General features: G+C 41.3%; 1 protein-coding gene across 1 annotated transcript in view; it reads left to right on the top strand.

Moving 5' to 3' along the window:
• The window catches only part of FGGY (FGGY carbohydrate kinase domain containing), a 328,075-nt gene that overhangs the window by 153,011 nt on the left and 153,199 nt on the right, over positions 1 to 21,865 (top strand). Inside the window, exon 3 of the mRNA XM_064454957.1 lies at positions 21,517 to 21,598. The gene's annotated coding sequence lies outside the window, so the exon portion shown is untranslated. The remainder of the gene's footprint in view (positions 1 to 21,516; positions 21,599 to 21,865) is intronic.

The raw sequence follows: 21,865 nt of genomic DNA, 5'->3' as shown, positions 1-21,865 counted from the left end.
GTTAAAGAAATGAACTAATCTAATACAGGGAGGTGAATGAAGAAGGCTCTGTAGCAAATGCAGAATCCATAAAGTGGACCAGGGTGTGGGGGCTGTAATAGGGAAGTAGGATGGAAGAGAATAATAGGAAAGCAAGTAGAGGGTTAGTGGTTAATGAAAATTTTGAAAGTTTTTCCTTTTAAGCTGTATGTTATCTGAATAATAGTGATAAGCTGACCAGGCATACAGAGGAATGAAGGAGAAACACCACTTCTACTTCTACCTGTTGCTCTTGGATATATCATAAAAGAATACAGGATAATCTGCTCTACAGTCCAGCAACACTGATAAGAAGAACTGATTACAAGACTTTTCTTTCTGCCCTCTCTTCATTGTTCTAGAATAAGAAAGTCAGTGTTTGTGACATTTCTCTACAAAATGCTGTAGTTTTTAATGTATGTTAGTCCTTTAGAAAACCTTATGCGGTGTTACTCTTGACCTGTTGTTTTCAACAACCATCACAAAAGAATATGAAATTTAGAAGTTCAACGTAATTGGGAAACGTTACTGAAGAGGAGCTCCAGGGACAGCATTTAGAAGTCTGGATGTCTATGCTTCGTATTTTGCCCACAGATGAAAATGTGCTACTTGCTTGGGCTCAAAGGAAGTACCTTTCCCTGTGGTGTCTGAAATGAATGCTCAGTAAAACCAGACATGATTTCTGACATCTGTTGCTTGTTTAGATGGCAAAATTTGCGATAATGGTCAGAAGAAAGTATACAGTCCAGGAGCCATGGGAACCTCATATAGTTTTTTCCTGTTTCTTTTGCTACTTTTTCTAGTGAATGAATTACTGCTGAATACAGCTGGATGGCAGCCCGAGCAACTGTAGTCCTCAGCACAGGGCAAACCTAGTCAAAAGCAGCGAGCTTTCTCTTTGCGTGTTCTCACCAAAGTGCTACTTTCAGTTAGCAACTCTCAGGAAGAGTAGACCAGTGCCTCAGAAGATTGACCATTCATTCCCTAGTCTCTCTGGCTATGGCTAGAAAATAACATAACCCAAACACAAAGTGGTGTACCATGACTCATATCCACATGATTCACCTCTTTCCTCCCATTTCTGCATCCCAAACAGGTGGCCTCATCCAGACTGCCTCCTGGGAACAGTCCTTGGCCTTTGCTGTCCCCCAAGTGTGCCCAGGCATCGTCTGCGAAAGCACTAGCTGGGAGTGTCCTAACAACTACACAGTTTGGGAGATCATGGATCCAGCGTGTACCCTGGTCCTTCTGAGTTTGTAGTGTAGATATAACCTCTGTGAAAGCTGTAAGCAGGGAAGGCAGGTAGTGCCAGCGGTGGTTTTGGTTGTGTGATAGGCACACGAGAACAAAGCCAATGCTGGCAGTCTTCTCCAAATGCTAGTTCGCAGAAGAACACCTCTCAAACCAGGGAACCCATAGGTAGAACAAGGATGGCCAGGATTATCAGGGACTATCTGAGATCATCTGGATGTTTCTGCGAGGTACCTAGAGCTGTAGGATCTTGATCTGTTCTTGCTGCACTGAGATGCCGCTGCAACTCGCTGCTAACTTTTGGTGTACCACCATGCAGTTAGGGTGGTTTAAGCACATCCCATACTGTCTAGATATTGTGCAATTGTTTGTAGTGATGACTTATATACTTTATCAATGTGAAGCACAGGACACACATACTGTCTGCTCCCAAGAAAATGTTTCTCAAAGTTGATTTGCGCTATCGTATTTTGCAACAAAGAGCACTTGCATAAGGGCTCACTCCAAGGATTGTTTGTGCTTATAGCACCTTTCCTGTTGATTTCAGGGGGTTCAGTATTAGGCCCCCAACATTTTTGTTGTGACAGCAGCAGCAATGCTGAGGAATGCGCTCAGCTGCTCCTACAATCATTGCTTTCAAAAAGCTATTTGTTATTTTGTAGCGCTGGCCCAATATTAACTACTGGGAATGCAGTCAGCACCTTCACCCGAACGAAACCAGTGTGTGGTTTAATTGTTGCCCTCTGACGGAACTGGATGAGTCCTGAAAACTGTACAGCTACGTTGTGTGAGATTAATGCATGTATTTTGTAGCTCCATCAAGGAAGGGTTAAACAAATACATGTATCTGTTTATTATTCCAGAACCAGTAACATGGTTCTTTTCAGCTTTGCCTTTTATTTTCTCCCCAGGCAAACAGAAGGTTTATAGCAAAATCATGGTTCAGACAATAGACCTGGCTGAGCAGTAGAGCTCAGTTTACGTTCCAAAATGGAGCAGGACAGGTATTTATTATAGGAAAGCCCCCAGAGTGCAATAGTTAGTGGAATGTTCTTTCTATAAAATTTTACAACCAGTTTATAGAATTCCACAGAGAAGATTGTCCGGATGCAATCTATATTGTATGTCAGACCAGATCTCTGGGTGGCTTCTAAATGTCTGTAGTAAGTGTGCCTCTAAATGGACTTGTCCCTGGTCACATGGAAAGTGCGTCACGCCGAATTGATATCATCATTGGACTGTCCTATGTGTTAGCACTTTGAGTCTTCGTAATGCACTTTGAAGTCTTCGGAGGAAGAGCTTCATGGGAATATTTGGAGAGCTTGATTCAGTTCTTAATTGGACTGACTCATGTTGAGTCACCGGGATATCCATTAGCTGCATCTTGAAAATCCAACACTGGGGTTTTCAGAGGGCTATGAGGAAATCAGACACCCCCAGCTGCTGCTGAGGTTCCATAGGATTGGGATATCTACTTCCATTGTGCTCTTTGGAAAGTGCTGATATCTAGTTCACCAACCAACACAGCTCTGGCTGCCAAGCCAGCCAATTTCTGTGTTCTTCTGACAGCCGGCTGGCCAACTGCTTGCCAGGCAGCTTTTGAAAATTATCTCCTACTCCCTGGCTTCAGCATCACTGGCATCTATTACGCACAAAGAGTTCACCACACCTTGCCATACTGCAGGAAGTACTTGGCTAACAGAGGTGAAGTTAAAAATGCAAGAACCATTTTCCTTTTCATTTCTAGGAAAGGCTTTTTACTCCATAAATCAGCTCCTTGAACAAAACAGCAAAAGGCAGTGAGTAAGGCACCTGATGACTAAAATAATTTAGGTTGTGGGAAGCAGCAGAATTTGATGTTGAATAAAAACCTGAGTGGGATTCATCTTAACTTAAGCCATCTGAAGTTAAGAATTCAGTCTAAGTAAGTCATCCAACTCTTGATCGGTTGTCAACAGGGACAAGTAGGTACTCTGGGATGGTGACTCATCTTGTCTGTCTTTGTTCTGCTGGGCTGAAATGAATTGCCCTTTGAAGTAACTTCCTAATACTCTACAAAATATGTAGAGAATCTGGGGTGGGTAGTTTAGTATTGCTGGTTGATACTAGACAGCTAAAGTTACGTAAGATAAAGACTAGCACTAATACATTGCCATGTGCGAAGGGCCATATTTAATAAAAGAGAACACTGTTTATAAGGCCAAAGTCTGACTTGTATGAAAACAGTCATGGGAATTGCCTAAACTGTATATAAACAACCAGACATTACTCGTCCTGGAAATAGTCATACTGGCACTGACAGATACATGGATGTGGGATAGAGCATCTCCTCCTGCTTTGCAGGTATACTGCAGATGCTAGCAGTTTTTCACTTAACCTTCTTCCAGACGTGCCCATGTACCGGAAGTGTCATAGTAGCTTTCTTTTCCTTTATAGGGAGCATTTGTAGCAGGTAGCAGCTTTTAGCACATTACCACTCCTTTTGGGGTGGGAAAAAGGGAGGCATCTAGTCTGTGGTGCACCATGTGAATCTCTGCCCTACAAGGTTCTTTCCTAGAGGAAGACATTTGCTTCAGTCTGTAGCAACACTACCACAGAACATATGACAGATGAGAGAACAAGCAATTCCAACTATTAGGATAATGAAGTGAAAAGAGTTGGGCCACTCAGTCATAAAATTAAACCTCGGCAGACTTGGCCAAACCTGTACGTGTGTTCTGGACCCACTTCTTTATAGACCCTGCTGGAATTTCCATCATGTAGCTGAAATCTGGGCCAAGATTTACAAACTTGTGTTCGATGCATTAAAAAAAAATCCCTACAAGGTGTTTGCAGAATTGAGGGTAAGCTACTAGTGCTACAGCCTCACCTGAGGTATGACTTTGCTTTTTCATTTTGCTACAATAAAACTCTAAAACTAAGAAAAATTAGTCCTGACTTAGACTCACTAAAAAGACGTCACGAAACAATGTAAGTGATCTGCAACAACTCTCTCTGAACAGCAGAAGGTTTGACTTGAGAGTAACTGTGAGCAATTAAATATTGATGTAATAAGAACATTTCTTTTGTGTTTCTTATATTTCTTTGGTTAATTATATCATGCATCTATTGAATATGTAAAGTGGGCTGCTAAAAATGTTCCACTTCAAAAATTAATAAAAATACACTAGAAAACTAGCTGTGTTATGAATAATACTAGAAGTGTTACAAATAATGCCGACTATGGAGCCAATGGGCCTACTCCCACAAGTAAAAATTATCAGGCATGAATAAGAATTGCAGGATGACAACTATAGTACTTTAAATCTTTGAAACACTTCACACACTTTTCACCCTAGAGACACCTTGCAACAAAAGAAGAGGAGAGATGCAGGACCTGATCCTGTACTGTTACATCAGATGGACCTTTGCCAATGACTTCAATAGGTCTAGGATCAAGCTGTATAATTCGCCTAAGGTTGAACTGGATGTCAGTGGCAGGATGAGCTCAGGATTCTGGACTCCAGCCCTGCATACTGTCCATGAGAGTACACGACCACTTACACAGTGTTATCTTTTAGCATGGTGGTGACTATAAATCACTCCCGCCTTTCAGTTTCATGTCATTCTAACATTAACAGGGCTAGAAGTTTAGGAAGGAGGGTTATGTCCCTTCCAACCCAAACTATTCTGTGATTATACACACACACAGACAGACAGTTAAGAGCTGGACATGATCTGCTTTACCTAAAACAACTTGTGGACCATGAAGACTAAGGCTGTTTTAAGGCTTTCTTTCTGATGGCCGCACTTATCCCTCCTTGGATCCGAGGAGAAAGAGTGGTAGTGGTGAAATATAGCTCGGTAGTAAGGGCTGAAGTAGACCACAATGGAAGGGCTTAGGGTAGTAGTTACTGATATTTTTTCAGGAGGTTGATAAGTGCGTAATTCTGGAATAAACCCCATGATTTAGAAAGAGAAGGGATTGGCAGAGCTAGACAGCAAGGGGAAGGGGCGGATATGGCCCTGATTTCAGCTTTCATTTTGGGCCTCTTCCTGCTGTTGTATCACTCAGTGATGTTTGGCATCCTGGTGTCTGCAGATTGTTATTCGGGAAGAAAATCAGTTAAGCTGACTGACAGTATGCTGGGTACATTGTCCTAGGGATAACATTTGCTACATAAGCTGGGGACTTGATGTAGACAGGGTACTTGTGTTTCACCCGTGCCTGCACATGCATAATTCCCATTGATGTTGCTGACGCTTGTTTGTGAAAAGGCTAAGTGAGGCTCCAAGTTATTTTGCTTTGCACTATCAACGTTTCAGGCTGAACTAATAGCTGTATTTATGAGGACAGATAAGTCTGATTGAAGTCTTTCCACAGATATTACAGGGCTTTGGGCTGGGCCCTAAGAGAGACCAGATTTTTAAATTTATTACCATATTGCAAAAATGTTCTATGTTATTTGCTTATTCTTGAGTAATACTTGATTTTGGAAACTTGTTTTCTTCCTATAGCAGAATGAGAAATCTGGAAAATAATTTTTTTATGAACAGGAGTGGTAAAAAAACATGAGAAATACTGTAACTTCTTAAATGAGAATTTAATCTATCAAAACCCCAGAACATCAGACACTGAAAGAGAAAGATGTGCCAGGAAGGAGAACCAAGCTTTTCATGGATTGAATCCTTATTTTAGGCAACAGTGCCGTGTTGCTCTTTTGTTCTTTGCCAAGTTTTCTTTTTATCTTGCTTTAGGTACTATGCTCAGCTTTCTTGAAAAAGAATGTGTAAGACGGAGTGATACCTGCATGGTTAGAAAGATATTTCAACATCATATCTTTGCTCACAAAGACTGTCCTTGGAAAAAGTTATGTGCTGCTAGGATTATTTTAGCCAAGTTTTCTCAGAAGACAAGACTCACCAGCTGTATGTATGTGGCAGTCTGTTAGTCCTTGATGGTTTTGGCTGATATTAACCAAATTTGACCGAGATTTTGTGCAAATAACTGGCCAATTAAAGGATAAGAGGTCTCTTTAATGTCCCTTATGCGGGAAATGCAAGAACAGCCCCCATATCAGAGTCCACAAGGTAAAGGCGAAGTGAGAAGTAGGCCTCTTTTGTCCCAGTGTTCATGGAACTACTTAAGAGAGGAATGAGTTCATCCCTCTCTAAAAAGGAATGCAGCATATTGGCTAATTGGGTGACTTTTGCTTCATGACGGAAAGGTGCTTTTCAGAGGGCTTTAGAGAAGAAAGTGCCACCCCATACTAGTAAAGACTCTGCACATGGAAAAAAGTAGGAGTTTAAAAACTAAAGATTCAAATGGAAAGGCATAAAGCCACAGAGGTCGCAGGACAAGAGGTAAGTCAAGGATGTTGAGAGGCGTTGACTGGACCAGATGGGTGGGCACTACCTCCTTGTGTCTGGCTGAGCACTGAGATGCAAAGCTTCATGGTTGTTTCAGAGCACATGAACAAGCAAAAGGATTAAGTAAACGAGGTGTCATATGCAGAAGAGGGAGTGAGGAAGCTGATCGTAACAGCTACATTTTTCTATGTACGCTGCATATGCTGCATCCTCTCAGAACCTCTGCGCAATAGAGATGTAATTTAAGAACTCTTATTTTGTTGGCAGAAGCAGAAACTGGTACAGAGTGGGACAGGAGGTACTTCCAGTTAAGAATGGCTGGGTCTGTCCCTCTGGGCAAGAACCCTGGATATTTTTTCCATGAAATAACACAGTCCCTTTCCCTCCTTCTTACGCTTCATCTAGACCCTGTAATTACTGAAAGCAAAGGGAGTTTCCATTGTATTTCCTCAGTTTTTGCCAGCCTTTCACATCTTACTCTATTTCAGATACCAGAGAAGTTCTTTTTAGGGCTTAATTCTTAGCAAATGTGGAGTTTTATCAGAACTGATTTTTAGTGCCAAATTAATGTGCTTGCTCTGTCCCTCCCAGAGTTAGTGAGAAGAGTAAGGTGGGGTGTGAACACACAACATTTCAGCAAATCTGTGATAACTGCCTGGATGCTTGCTTTTACCCTTGGAAAGTAGAAGTTAGCTTACTTCTCTTTTCCTGAAGGTGGCTTATTTTATGTTTACTGAAAACAAAAGCAAAGCAATAAAGCCACTTTAAGAAGTTCCTTCTACTCTTGGAAGTTCATTTCTGCCCTCATGCTGCAGGTTACTGTCTCCTCTTGGTGCCAGTCCAACTGTGTGTGGAGGCGCGCTTGAAATTAGATCATGGAAGTAATCGGGGCTAAAGAAAAGAGGCAAACCCCTTGATTTTCATTTGGATTTTTTTTTACTTGGGTTCTCAGTGTAGTTCCACAAACAGTTGTCTTGCCACATGAATGGGTGGCAAGCATAGCACAGGGGCAGAAGCAAAGGATGGGGAAAGCCTTGCTGCTATTATTAGGTATCACTGAACTCTGATTGCCTGACTCCCTACTGAGCAGCTGAAACGCTTCAGTTTCACACTGTATCTTACTTTGCTTTAACTTTTTTCTGTATTCACAACTAAGGCCTAGTAGTAGCTATTAGCTGCATCTTTCTTAAGCAAATCACCATAAGTGCATCTGATGAAATAACTTCGAGCCTCACTAAAGATTTTTAACTTACGCACTGTAAGACCTGATACTGCTCCCACTCTCATAAATGACAGAACTCTCCTGATAGCGAGGCTGGCCACAAAATTGAAAAGTCATTGTAAATGCTTTTATACCAATGGATTTAGAGATTTTCTTAAGCACTTTATAGTTATGTTCCCAGCTTTGTCTCTGTTTCACTGTAAATTGCATACTGTTCTCCCTAATCCTCCCTGGGCTTTTTGGAGCTCTGTCTTCCCGTCCTGCTGACAGATAAAAACTTATTGTTGCTAGCTTTATTGTCCTTGACATATTGAGATCTCACTCCTTTCATGTAAATGTAGGAATGTTTTGGCGTTTTCTTTTAGTCTTGAATTGTTTAAAGTTAATTCATTCAATTTATTATTCTGTTCCTATTAGCAACCTAGGATCTGAGCTTTTAATTACTCTAACCTTGCTGCTTAATTAGTGAAGGCTTACTCATCACTTTGAAAATTGAAAGTATTAAATACTTTCAATTTACATGACTATTTTATATTTTCTGAATGATTAGCATCAGGATGTTTTAACCTTCTTTTCATATCCATTGATGGAGTAATATACCTTGTCACTTCCCTCCAGAAACCAGAGACGTAGACCAAAACCATCCGTAGAGTAATGTCTTTAACATCACTTGACTTCTGACAAGGAAAGATTTAGCTCTGTGCTATGTACTGTTGTCTTTGCCTCAGCTTTCCCCACTTTTATGGTCCTCTTTCTGCTATGGAACCTTTTCAAGGGGTTGCTTAAATGGATCCCAGAAAGACTTGGGTATAGTGCTGCTGATACATTTGTCTGTAGCAGAACCTACCTGCCCATGCCAGGAATGGATTCGTGATGCACTTATTTTGAGTTATGAATTGGGAGGTTAAAATTCAGTGCACCTTGGCTGATTACAATTACAGAATTATCTCTTATCATGTAACAGTAAATATGGAAACAGCTGTCCTGTGTTGGTCTTTGTCAGGGGAAGGGGAGCAGGCAGTTATCTAGATATCACTGAAGCTGTGTGAATATTCAGACTGGAAAACTGAACAATCCCCCTCAGGACTTAATCTTCTTTTTTAAGGCAATTTACCTGCAAAAGAGATGTAGATTTGCTATTCAGTAGTAGTCAACAAGTGATTTTGATATTTAGTCTTGTGAATTACTTTTATTCTCCAGGACTATTTTAAATGTTAGCTCTTATCGTTATTACTGCTTGTCATTTGGCTCTTAAGCCACCACATATTGTTTCCTTATCACTAACTGGATAACTCCCAAACCCACGGAGTCATCGCTTTAGTACGGCTTTTTTTCTGAGGCTGCTGTATGCAAGGAGAGTTGTATGAATACTTACAGCAATGCTTTCTCTGAACATACTCCCTCCTGTAACTCTCTGTTATGAACAAGTAAAAGACAAGCATGTGTTTGAAGCAAATTTAGTTTATACGCATGTGTACCTTTTGGTTACACTTGACCAAGTTATACCATCGTTGCAAGAGGTCTCAGTGACAGAAATATTTGAGTTTCTAATCTACACTAATTTTGAGACATGGAAAAATTACGGTAGTAATAGAAACATGGAGTTCTTCAGATTCAATTTTCAGGAAGACCATCAGAGACTTTTTTCTGATATAATTTCCAATCTTTTCCTACTCAGCTTTGATAATAAATATCCCCTGAGGAGAGCAAACATAAATCTACTGAGAATCTTGGATGAGGAGTTTTAATGATTTCATTTAAAGTGCAGTTCGTTCAATTCTTGCAATCTGTCTGTCTCTTTCTTCAATTCCTTATGTTTTTACTCAAAAAATTCTCCTTTCCAATTAAGTGAATGAACCTTAGAATTGAGTAAGGCTGTCATAGGAAGTAAAATGAATATGACTGATTTTTATAATATAAATTGGAAGCAATTACCAATTTTCTATCTTCATGCTTGCTTGGAAAATTTACATTTAACCCGGCAATACACGTTAATTAAAGGCCTGCCTGCCTGCCTGCCTGCCTGCCTGCCTGCCTGCCTGCCTGCCTGCCTGCCTATCTATCTATCTATCTATCTATCTATCTATCTATCTATCTATCTATCTATCTATCTATCTATCTAGCCAACCTTCTCTTTCTAGCAAAAGTCCTTCTGTGAGCTGTATTAAATTTATTATGGCTTCATGTCTTTATTAATAACCTCTTTTATATATTTTCAATTAAGTTTCTGGTCACATTATAGCACTGAGGTAAGAGGTCTGTCTGACCTTTAATAGGATATGGATAATAGAACATCTTTGGCTCATGTTCTCCTTTGGTAGCACAACCTTCCACTTTTACTAAAAACATCTATGGCATTTGTAGGCGGCTAAATGCGCGTGTGGCATCAAGAAAGACTACACCAGACTGCAGTAAAACGGGATGGACATCCATTCACAGTCTCTGAAGCTAAACAGTGCTTAAACAACCTCACTTTTTCTAGGTTTTATGGCAAACACCAGTGGGAAACCGTGAATAACTCTTAACATAAGACAAAAATATTGTATTTTGACTGGTATTTTCCACATGGCAAGTCATGCTTCTCCCCACGTGAACCCTAAGGAGTGTAGTGTGGGGCAAAGGGTGTAGCTACTTTCAGATGATTCGGACCACATCATATTTGAATTCTGATGTTAATGTTCTGGGATTTGGACACCAAGCAGAATGGACAATTAATGTATAGAATAAAAAGGGATGTTTATGCTCCCTTCAAGCCCAAATTTTTTCTGGGTGGGAAGGGTATGTTTAGTAGCCAGCCGGAGTTTTGTCAATATGAATATCTGAACCAGCTGCTTTTCTTGCTGTTCTCCCATGGCTGGGCTAATCTGTTCTTCTTTATGTCTTTGTCTCTTTTTTTTTGTAACCTGTAGCTCATGATGCTTTTCAGGATTTTACTGCCAGAGGCACCTATCGCATATTTTTCTCTTGATAGGTGATTATCATTTTACTTCATTGAGTATGAAAACCCCAGCTCCTCTTCAGCTCCATTTTTTTGTTCTTAAATCAGCCTTTCCCTAATTTAGTTCAGCAAATCATACAACCAGCCTCAGCTGAAAGTTACCGAAGCAGAAATGGGACATAGTAAGTTAAATTTGCCTAGGTGACATATCTCTGCATTGATTCCTGTTGATATTTCTGTCTCCATAGATGTCTGACTGTTTAAGAAACCTCATCTGGCATGTCCACATAAAGTGGGGTCTAAAGATCAAAGCAGTAAATTTGTCCCAGATGAGGCAGGGCTTGGTGTTTCAGATGGAGAACTTGATCTGTGGCAGACCCTCACTGGATGCCAAGGTCACAGCTCAGGGATGGGCTTGGCTCAGGGCAGGGGTGCCACTCCTGCAACGATGTGACTCACAGTTATTCCCACATGGGTTTGTCCTGTTGACGTGAATGCATGTTTCACTGACTTACTGGTTGAACCTGCTGGTAAATGTGCCATATCAAAGACTTGTGGAGCAATATCTTCCTCAGGCAGGTGCTTGGCTCTGAGCACTGCTTTGGAAGTAGCCGAGATCCGCAGATAACACTCGGAGAGGTTGCGTTATTTCTGAGGCAGTCTTGCCTTGGTTTAGATGCAGTCCAATACGTCTTGCCCTGGAGCAGCAGAATCTAACAGTCACTGTCTGGGGTGTTTCACCCTTAGTCAGCAGGACTCATGCTTCATCACTGTCCAAACCGAAAACATATTCATCACCGTCATCATTTGTACACCTGTCACGATACCACCTTCAGCTCTACCAGTATTTCCAGCCCAGTCCGCCAGTTCCCGGTATGAACTCCCTGACTTTTTCAACCAGGGTCTGAGTCTTTGTGTATTTAGCCTCTCTGAAATACACATTTCAGCTTGTTTTTCTACGGAACTGAATTTACTTCTACGTGTATTAGGCTTGGTTCCTGTTCTCCTACACACTTTCTACTTCCCTATCTGTCCTGAGATTGTGGGATTGAGGAACAATCCCTTGTTTAACATGCAAAGCATGCAAACACATTGCTAAATAATTATGAAAATATTTTTCAATTGCTTTCATTGTGATTTTTATTATCATTGTTTTGGTCTTATGATGGAAAGCAGAAGCCCAGTGAGCCAAAGTACCTGTCTGCGAGTGGAGCTCGGACTAGACCCTGAATTTCTTGATTCCTGTTCAGGCTGGAGCACATGACTGTCTCCTCTGTATGTTCTCCCCTGGAAAATTTTTATTTACAGAAACAGAAGTTCTGGAATTTGCATAACTTTGTAGCAGCGGTTTCTGCACTATGCTCAGAAGACCTCTTTTTTAATATATATTCAGGCCATGCCAGCTACATTTCTGCTAAATCATAGTAAAGGAGATTTACTGTGAACACTGAATACTTCCCTACTGTTATATTTCCAACTGTGAGTTTGCTGTAGTTGCTACCAGGCTGTTCTGTTATTGGGAATAGGAGGGAGTGGCATAAGAGAAAGCATTTCTTTTAAAGTGCAGTGTACATTGGAAAGTGTCTCCAGACCCATGTGTCTGGGAATTGCATTCAGGCTTGTGTTTTGGGGGCTGATAATGAAGTGTAGTCCTAACTGTAGAGGCAGGAAGGGAAGCAGCAGATCTCTTTCTGTAGATGAGGCACAGGAGGAAACAGGAGGGCAAGGCCAAGGAGGGAACTGCTGTAAGCAGTGCTGGTGCTCTGGGACTGGTCTCCTATCAACACCAAAGCAGCAGACTCATCCGTAAGGCACTGTCAGCTTAGTTCCCGCAGCCTGCTGGCTGGGTTCTGCTGCTTGGAGGGCCAGAACAGCAGAGAGTAGCAGGGCTGGGTGCTCTGGAGGTATGGAGAGAGGGTTCACCAAGCAATGCACCATCTCCTCCTGTCACATGCTAACAGGGAACTGACAGCCCACTTTATCTGTCATCACTTTCTTTCCCTCTTCAGGTAAATCCACCTCCTATCCAGTGGCCATTTCCAAGCCAGGGCTGAACATGCAATGCCAAAAGGATGGGACAGAACACTCTGGGAGACATGCAAGATTTCTTCCCCTAACAATCAGTTTGTTTTCCTGGATACAATTTTAGAAAGAACTGGAAGGAGGGAAACCTTTCCTGCAACTTTCATTTCTGGAATTAAATAATTTCTGGATCTCATTTCCAGAACAACAGTTCCACTTGCTAAGAGGTGAGCACAAGGGATTTAAGGGAAGGAACTGAGCTCTGACCCTCTATCCAGATACTCCTGCAACTGTTTCTGCTGTTCATCTCTCTTACCCTGCACAGGAGACATTGGGAGGGGCTGAAGACATGGTGGGAAGAGCCTGAACTTACTGTGCAAAGTAAGACATCCTTCAGTTGCTCAAAGGGACACTAAGGAATGCCACAATGCTGGAATGCCATGGATCTGTGGAAACACCTTCTGGAAAGAAGTTGAGGGGAAGCAGGAAAGAAGTTGAGGGGAAGCAGAGGTATCGGGCAGCCTGGAAGATGGGGTACCAAGGAATTTTGCAAGAGAAGGGCTTGGACTGAGTGAGATGCCTGCCAAGAGGATGAATTTGCTGGAGATTCAGGAGAAGACATATGCACAATATTTAGTTCCTTTGTGACCTAAACCACAATCATTCCATGTTTTCCATTTTTCAGAAAGCCCTAGCTCTCTTATCATCTAATTATGTGAGGCTTTCTGCCTTCAATTAAAAATAATTCTACTGCTTCTTCAGATCATGGAGAAAAGCTTCACATAGACAATGAAGTTTGAAAGGCTGAAAGCCTGGAGTGCAAACTTTGCGGTAATGTGTGGGTTTCCTAGTGGCGTTCACTGTATTACTTTTTTACAAGTCACCAAAAGCCAGTCAGAGATGCAGCACGTATTTGGGTTTTTAGGCCATACATTCTACCTAAAATGTGGTAGATTTGTGGGAGGAAGATGGGACAGCCCAGAAATGGCATAATTTTGACACATGGAAGACAGCGATTCAGTTATTTCACAGGTACATGGACTACTGCAAATATGCAGCTCATAAAAATCTTGACAGTGTTTAACGAAGCAGTTTGATAGTGTCAGTCCCCTTATAGGCATGCCAGCTGGTCATTTTGTTTTGCCATATAAGCAGAGGGCTCAAGGAACAGGTGAGCACTTGGCTGGCCTGAAGAAGTACAACAGTCTTCTAAGGAAATAGCATTGGGCATGAAGCTCTAATTGACATTTCTTGATCTGGACTTGTTCTGTGAATGAGGAGGGGACCTCAGTCTCTGAGGATGCTTATCTGGCACTTCTTGCTGACCTTAAATTGACGTACGTAATTTGAACCAAACTGATGTACAAGTGACACAGTTTCTGCTGAGAAAGTGCAATATGTGCCAACACTTTCAATATTACATTTTTTTCCTGTCTGTTTAATCTAGTACCTGATATGAATGGAGGGAAAAAGTGATGTACAACATATTCCTTGCACCAAAGTCTTAGAAAAGAAAATGTAAATGCATGAGTATGACACAAACTCCCCTTCTGTTAACATGCACTCACAAAGACTTGTTCGAGTTGCCAAAAGCATAGTTAGCCAACCTACAGCATGTATATATGTAATTTACTGAAGGGAGGGGACAGGTCTAATTTATGCACTTGGCCCTCAGACCATGGTTTACCTCAATACTTTTTAATGCACAAATTCTGTAAATCTTGCTGGGAGAAAGAATGTCAGCTCACGCCAGGCCCTGGACATGCTGAAAATGTCGCTCGCACAGATGATGACTTGTGTTTAGTTTGCCGTTGTGGATGGGCCTGAACCAAACTCTCTTGTTCCAAACATCTCTAAATTTAGGAGGTTTTGGCATCCCAGTCCAGATATGAGTCAATAGTTCACTGCGTTCCAAAGAATAAGTATTAGGCTGCAAAGGTGGGAGTCGTTATGTAAATGGCATAATAAAGGAATATCTATATTAATACTTTCATTATGCCTTGGAGCTAGAGGTTTGCCAAGGCTTAAGTGGACTCTGGATGAGCTGGACATATCCAATTAATATAAGTAACGTGACTTTTCTTGAACAAATGTGACTCCTCAGTGCACATTACAGTTATTGAGCGTTCCAGCTCTGCTGCATCTGGCCCTCAGAGGTTTAGAAATCTGTATTCCAGTGTGGAAGCCCACTTTTATTTCTGATTTTGTTTGGTACTACATAAATGGGTTGTGATTTTCAGTGCTTCTCTCAGGGAGGTAAAACATATTAGTGTGTGTTACTGATGGAGATACAAGCCTTAGGGAAAAAAAAAAAAACAGAATATGAAATTAAGAATTAAGTGTCCATATGCTAAGTAAGTGCATTGGACCTCCCCTCTCTTTCCTGATGTCACTGCTGTATTCATAGTTTCTATATCATGTAAAAGTCTTTTAAAGCTTCTCTCACTGTAGCATCTGAATTTCTTCCATTGATGCCATAATTAATATCTAAGATGTCCTGCTGCTTCTCTCTCTTGTCCAGAAGGAAACTATACATGCAATTTATCGTGGGGCTTGGGTGCTGGCTCCAACAGGGCGGGTGGAAGACAAATGCCTTGAGCTGTGCGGTTGTCCTTTGCGCTTTGAAGATGTACTGTGGGTTTTGGTCAAGTGTGCAATTCTGCTCAGCTTTAAGAAAAGGAAACGGCACTTCCACAGTCTCCTACAGAACCCTTAATACTGTTTAAATGTTTTGTGACTCATCTATCCTCATACACTAGGCTCACTCCAGGATGTCTCCCGAGTGACTGGGATTCACCACTGGCAGATAGAAGGGGAGAAAACCAGTGGCACCGAGGAAGATTATTCCAATCCCTCTTATGGCTTCCCAGACTGGGAAAGAGAGGCAGTTTCCCCTGCTCCTCCACAGCTCTCTCTGTGGCTCACCATGATCTCCACCTCCACTCACTGCACGGGCCCCTAACTAGAATTGTTCTTTCCACTCCAGTGGTCCCTTGCTGCTGTGAACCATGCTGGTTATACTGGAGCGAAGAAGCCAGGTTTGTCCCTTTTTCCATGCTGTCTGAGATGCTGTGCATTTTGAATTACCCACACATAGAAGCAGTAGGCAGTATAATGCAAGCATGGAGCAAGCACAATGTACTACATGAGGATCAGCTTAGCATGTTGGATCGGTGACACTTTGCAGCATAATACAAACCACTTATTCTTTTTCACAGCTGTTCTCCCAAGCATTTTAAGCACACATTCACCCTCAACGTGCAGGAGATTTACGTATTTCACTTCCATTGACATGGTAGAAGAGACCCTCCTCACTTGCAGATTTGTTCTTTTAATAGGCATCCAGCACAAATGGGAATTAAGTACATGTGTGTGTCCAACAGAGAGTAGACCAGAACCAGCTGTAGGCACGAATAACTGCTTAGGAGGCCCATTTTTTTGTGCTGATTTGGTAATTCACAGGACAGCCAAATATTCCTTTTTAGGAATGGGAAGAACAGGAAAAATAGAGGACCTCATCTTCAGATTGTATCACCCGTGGAAGGGGAGAGTCAGCAGGGAGAGAACTCTCCGCATGAGGCTCTGCTCTCCCTGTTGGAGCAGCTGGAGCAAATAAGGTTAATCGTGGGCAAATGTGAGCTCATTTTGCCTCTACTCCAAGCTGGCAGAGAAGTCAGGGTGTTTCGGGCTCTGAGTCAATGCTGTGATAACTTGCTCGCGTGACTTACTAATTGAAGTTAGAGAGCCTTCAAGATACTGAGTGTTTGGGGCATAGACATGCCTCTCTCAGTCTTAGTTGTCTCATACTCCAAACCTTTTCAAATCATAAATCTAAGTCAAATGTATTGCAAATGGTAGAAGGACAATGTGGATTTTGGGAGAGACAGGTAATGCTCTGTATGCATTCTCACTGCCCGAATATGCAGAGGTGAGTCATCTGCGTTGTATGATGACAACCCAAGCACAAGGAACACAGTCCTCAGCAAAGTCCTTTTAGAATTAGCCACACAAAAAGTTGAATCTTAAAGACAAAAGAGAATGGTATTAGGAGGAAAGAAGTGGTAATGACCGGAGTCCTTAATTTGATGCCAGTGATATCTCAGCATAAGCAATTTCCCAGAGGATTCTCAGAGACGTGAAATGAATTGTAAGAGCTGCTTTACAGGCAGTTGTGGGCACACACACCTGCTTACAGCAAGGGAAAAGACAGTGCGTAAATGTCTGGAATATTACATAAAAGCTGTCTGGTAGACTAGGCAGAGCAATTAAAATCCATCTCGCTTAAACGAACCCTGAGTGCAGGTCAAACAAATCTAATTTTTATTGTTCCTTAAGGAGACGTCTGTATAGGAGACAAAAGGGGGATGCAGCCGTCAGGTTAAAAAATCAAGATGCCTTTAAAAAATTAAATGTTCACAATAGTGCTACAGCAAGCTAGATAAATGATATATTACAGCGATGGTTTAAAACTAATTGATGACTAATGTTGTAATGCATTTGTAGCTACACTGATCTATTATATATCTTGGCCAAGCTGAAGGGACACTTCAAGGAGAAAAATTGCTAACTGTTTTAACCTGATGGAACTTGGGGAAAAAATAGTTACTTTAGGAGATAAATGGAAAGGTTGTGACCTCCTAATGTACATCTGGGTCCTGCAATGCAAGATCAAATTATCATTAAAAGAATGTGATCTGTGATGGCATTAAAACAACTACAAACCTGCAGAGACATTCCGGTAGAGAAATACAATAGTGCAGTTTGAGCTGGGACCATTAGCTAAAAAGCTGCCTGGCTAAAAAACTGGTGCAACAAGTTGGTATGGAATTGTTTTCCTCTAAAATGAAAGTTTGTTTAATTGGAGACTGCAGGAAAAAATGTAAGCATATTTACAGCAATTTACATATGTAAGACGTTCTATAAACACTACTTAATTAGCATATAAATAATTAACAATTTACCCTAAGTTCTGAGTAACGTGTGTCTCTGGCTCTTGGAGGGGAGGCAGGAAGCCTCATTTTCCCCTCCTCATTTTTGTCATGCCTGAGGCTCATGCCCACGGGGTTTTACCCTTACAGTTGGAATTCAGAGAAGATGTCAGTCAGGCTCTGCTTATTTTCACATCTAATTCATGCAAAAACCAGGTTTCCTCCTGAGGCGGTAAACTGGCCCAGATTTGCTTCAAAGTTTGGCCTAGGTTCAGTGGATGACTCACTTTAACTAAGGTACATCCATCTTCCTGGCTGAAACACAATATGGGAAGTGTTGTCAAAGAGCAGGTACCCCCACAGAACTAGAGCTTACAGATTCGGGACCTTAGAAACCAAAAGTAATAGCTTGTTTCATCCCCTGGTTTCCTGTTACCCAATATTAAGGACATTGAGTGGGTGTAATTAATAAGAACATCATTACTCAACCCGGAGAACAGTGTGGGTTTTTGCATGCTAAACAAGCTGCAAATGGCTGGGATGTACTGCTGGAAGCTGTGCTGGGAGGGGTTGCAGCCAGTAAGCCTCCGTGGTCATAGGCTCTGTGCAAAGTTCTAGGGAATAAAGCATGACAACAGGTTACAAAGGAATATAACATTATAGGCTGCTGCTAAAATACCTATTACCTTAAAAAGGCTGTGATTGAAAGGCCAAAAATAGCACTGTGAGCCTTAGCCTTACCCTCAACCTCTGGACTGATTCCCTTAAATAGGAGTATGATATGAGACCAGTCTCACAAAGGCAACCCTCACCACAAGTGACACTCATTTTCTTCTGGCTGAGAATAAGTTAATGTAGCAAGAACATGACCAGCCTGTGATATTGTCTGAGAGCAATGTATTCCTCTATGATAAATTAACCTTCCAGTGGGAAGGGAAATTCTTGCAATACCAAATGGCAAATATTTTGTACTCTGAAAGGTTTGATGTTCCAAAAACCCAAAAGCCTCCATATATTTTAACTGCTGCACATTGGGCTTCCTCCTTTGCATTCATTCAGTTTGGTTTCAGGCCCAATACAGGCAGCAGCTTGGAAAAAATAGTTCTTTAGCTCAGGATGGAGCAGCTGAAGTCTTAATTGTGGAGGTCTTGCTTTCAAAGAGGGACATTACTCTTGGATCAAAATTTTAAGTTATTCAGATCATGGTATTGGTGTCAGTTTTGAACAACATTAGAAACTCAGTGATGCAAGTACCAGTGAGCTGACTTAGAACATATATATTCTCAAAGGATGATAAACAGTCATGGCCACAGCTCTGTCTGTGATTTCTTTCCCTTCACTAACATACTATAACAAAGGAACTCTAACAGATATTTTTCCTCCCATATCAAGGTGACACTTAGCTTGGTGCTGAGTAAATAATTCTTGGATGGCATTTTTTGTTAAGGCAGAAAAAGCATACAAAATAGCTTTAGATGAAACTTTCCACTCCCAGTTAATTTAAAAGCAATAAAATAAGGGGAAAAACCCTGAGTAAACTCAAAGCACAGCACTAGCCAATCAGAATGAATGTAATAGGTGGTCAAAAAGGATGAGATTCTGGAAAACTTGCTTCATTCAGTAAAGGCTTCTCCCTCCTCCCAGTTCTTCAGAGCTTACCTTAAGATTTTTTGGGGGCGAAATTTGAGTTACAGCAGTAGAATGCACAAGTGAAGGAGTGAACAGAGTTAAAGCATCATCCCCTTCGAAGGCAGCAAAAGAGAGCAGGTATAGAGGTGGTGGAACCCCGTGGCCTCCCTCCCTCCAAACCCTGTCACCAGCTTAGGGGGTGCTGTACAGGCCCCTGTGCTCTCAGCAACCACACACAGCTTGAGCAGGTAGGCGTGCTCGTCATGGTGGAGTTGTGCCCTGCACATGGGCTTGTTTCTTAGCTGCTGACCCTCGGTGGCCAGGATTCCACTGAAAGGTTTGCAGGCCATGGGATAATGATCTGCCATGCTAATTTTTTCCAGTCCTGTATCTCCTAAGATGATGACCTTCCAGTGTATGTCATGATGATGGGGATGAGATGTCAATTAAAACATCCCATGATATTTCCATGATTACAGCATACTGTAGGTAAGGAAACTGTTCTGGTGTTCAGATCACGCTCATTAACAATGATCCCAGCAATTCTTGGAGAGGGTGGAGTTACGTACCCAGACTCATACCCCTCCTACTTTTGAAATGATCAGACATAAACCAACCTAAAATAAGAGTGCAGTTACCTCAATTTCTTTCCTCAATTTTTTATCTGATTTATAACATTTTCTATCTGTGCCTGACAGAAATGGCAAAAATGTAGAGTATTTCTAATTTGTGTTGTGTCTTGCTTTTTATTTCACTTTCAGTTTTTCAGACTGGTCAAAGATTCAAAAAGTTGATTAAAGCTGTGATAGTTTTATCATTGCTTCAGAAAGACAAACTCTAAAATGCAAAGGTTAGCAACCAGAATGTGATTTTAAAGAATGCTTAAGGCAGTTTTCTTCTGCTGCTTGTGCTGGTGCTTAACACTGGATGGAACTCTGAATTGCAGCTGTCTTCTGTGCCAAAAGGTTTTTAACTTTTGCACACAGGTTACTATATATGTTTTATTTTACCTGTAGCATTTGCTCCATTTGATTGATAGTAAGGCTTTATGATTGTTAGATTAGTGTAAGAACGCAACTAGTAAATTTAAAACGTACCTTTGATGGTTCTATTATGATTACGGTCTTTTTCCATGTTTTTTCTAATATTACGTTAATAGTCTAAAGGAGTTTTTGATGTGATGCACTGACTATTCTGACTTGTAAGAGAGCTGGATGCTGGGTACCTCATTTACCGGTTTGCTGCTGTTAAAAGCTATTGCATCCTTCTTCCTTCTTGACCCAAGCTTGGTTCAAGAGGGTTAATCCTGGGTTCAAGCTTGGTTAATCTTCCCATAGTTTTGGTTCTGATATGGTTTTGAAACAGTGTTGATTTTCCAAGGAAGTCTTAACTAAGAACCAAGGCGTCTGCTTCATGCTGTTTGGGCAGCTCAGACAACTGCAGAGGGAATGGAAAAGTCTCCCCCAGACCTCTGACAGCATCACATTTCCACCGTTTGCAACCTACTCCATGTCATGGCGCCCTGTACCTGTGGCACTGGCAGGGTGAGCTGGGGAGACCCCTGTTTTCTGGCCCATGATCTATGAAGCTGCATGATTTTAGGAAAGACCAGGTTAGCTCCAGGAGGAGGGAAGTGTTTTAGCCCTTTTTCTCTGATTCTTCACAAAAGTCAGAAGTTTTCAGCATCAGTGAGAGCATCAGTGTGTACATTCTGATTTCGATCTGTCACACAAAGCATAAATGCAAAGCACTATGTGAGATCAGCCATGGCCAAAATATTTAAAGTTACCTAAAATGCTGGAGATTTAACATCTTACATTTTTCTCCAGAGTTCCGAGTGGTGCAGACATTCTGTTAATCATATATTACAAGCTCAGACAATGCATAAAGTTTGGAAAATAGATTTATACGATGAAGCAGAATTAACTGGATCCACAAATGCCTTTCTACTCACAGCTGTATGTAATCATTTCATTACATTTCTTTGGTTTTATACTGTTTTGCTGTGACCACTGACTGGCAATGTGTTGGTAAGGAAAGGAAAAAACCCAAGACATTCTAACATGTAAGTCATACAAAATAAATCCTGTGACATTTTCTAATATGTGAATATTCCTAAATGCCAGACTAAACCATTCCTCCAACGGTTTCTTTTACAGACTTTCCTTGTTCCAGAAACTTGGCCTGACTTAGAAGGAAACCCTGTAACTGTCCCTTAAAAGCTGAAGTGCATCAGTGTGGGTAAGATGTTGGGCAAAATTCTTCAATGGTGTAATTCCATGAAAATCAGAAATACTACACCAGGGCTGAATCTGCCCTGCGTTATAAAATTATCTCCCTAGAGGCAAGACTTTTGGAAACAGTATCATATTTTAATTATAAGCAGACAATTTGTTTTGGGTTGTATACAGAGCATGAAAACCTAACTGCTATAGGAACTAGCTACATATATGGTGATTTTATCCCTGTTTCTAGAGCTGTTTGGTTTATTTGTGTATGATTTCCAGG

This window comes from Phalacrocorax carbo, chromosome 6 (genome assembly GCF_963921805.1).
Source record: "Phalacrocorax carbo chromosome 6, bPhaCar2.1, whole genome shotgun sequence".
In the NCBI taxonomy this organism is placed as follows: domain Eukaryota; kingdom Metazoa; phylum Chordata; class Aves; order Suliformes; family Phalacrocoracidae; genus Phalacrocorax; species Phalacrocorax carbo.
This window is presented reverse-complemented; position numbering and strand designations above follow the sequence as displayed.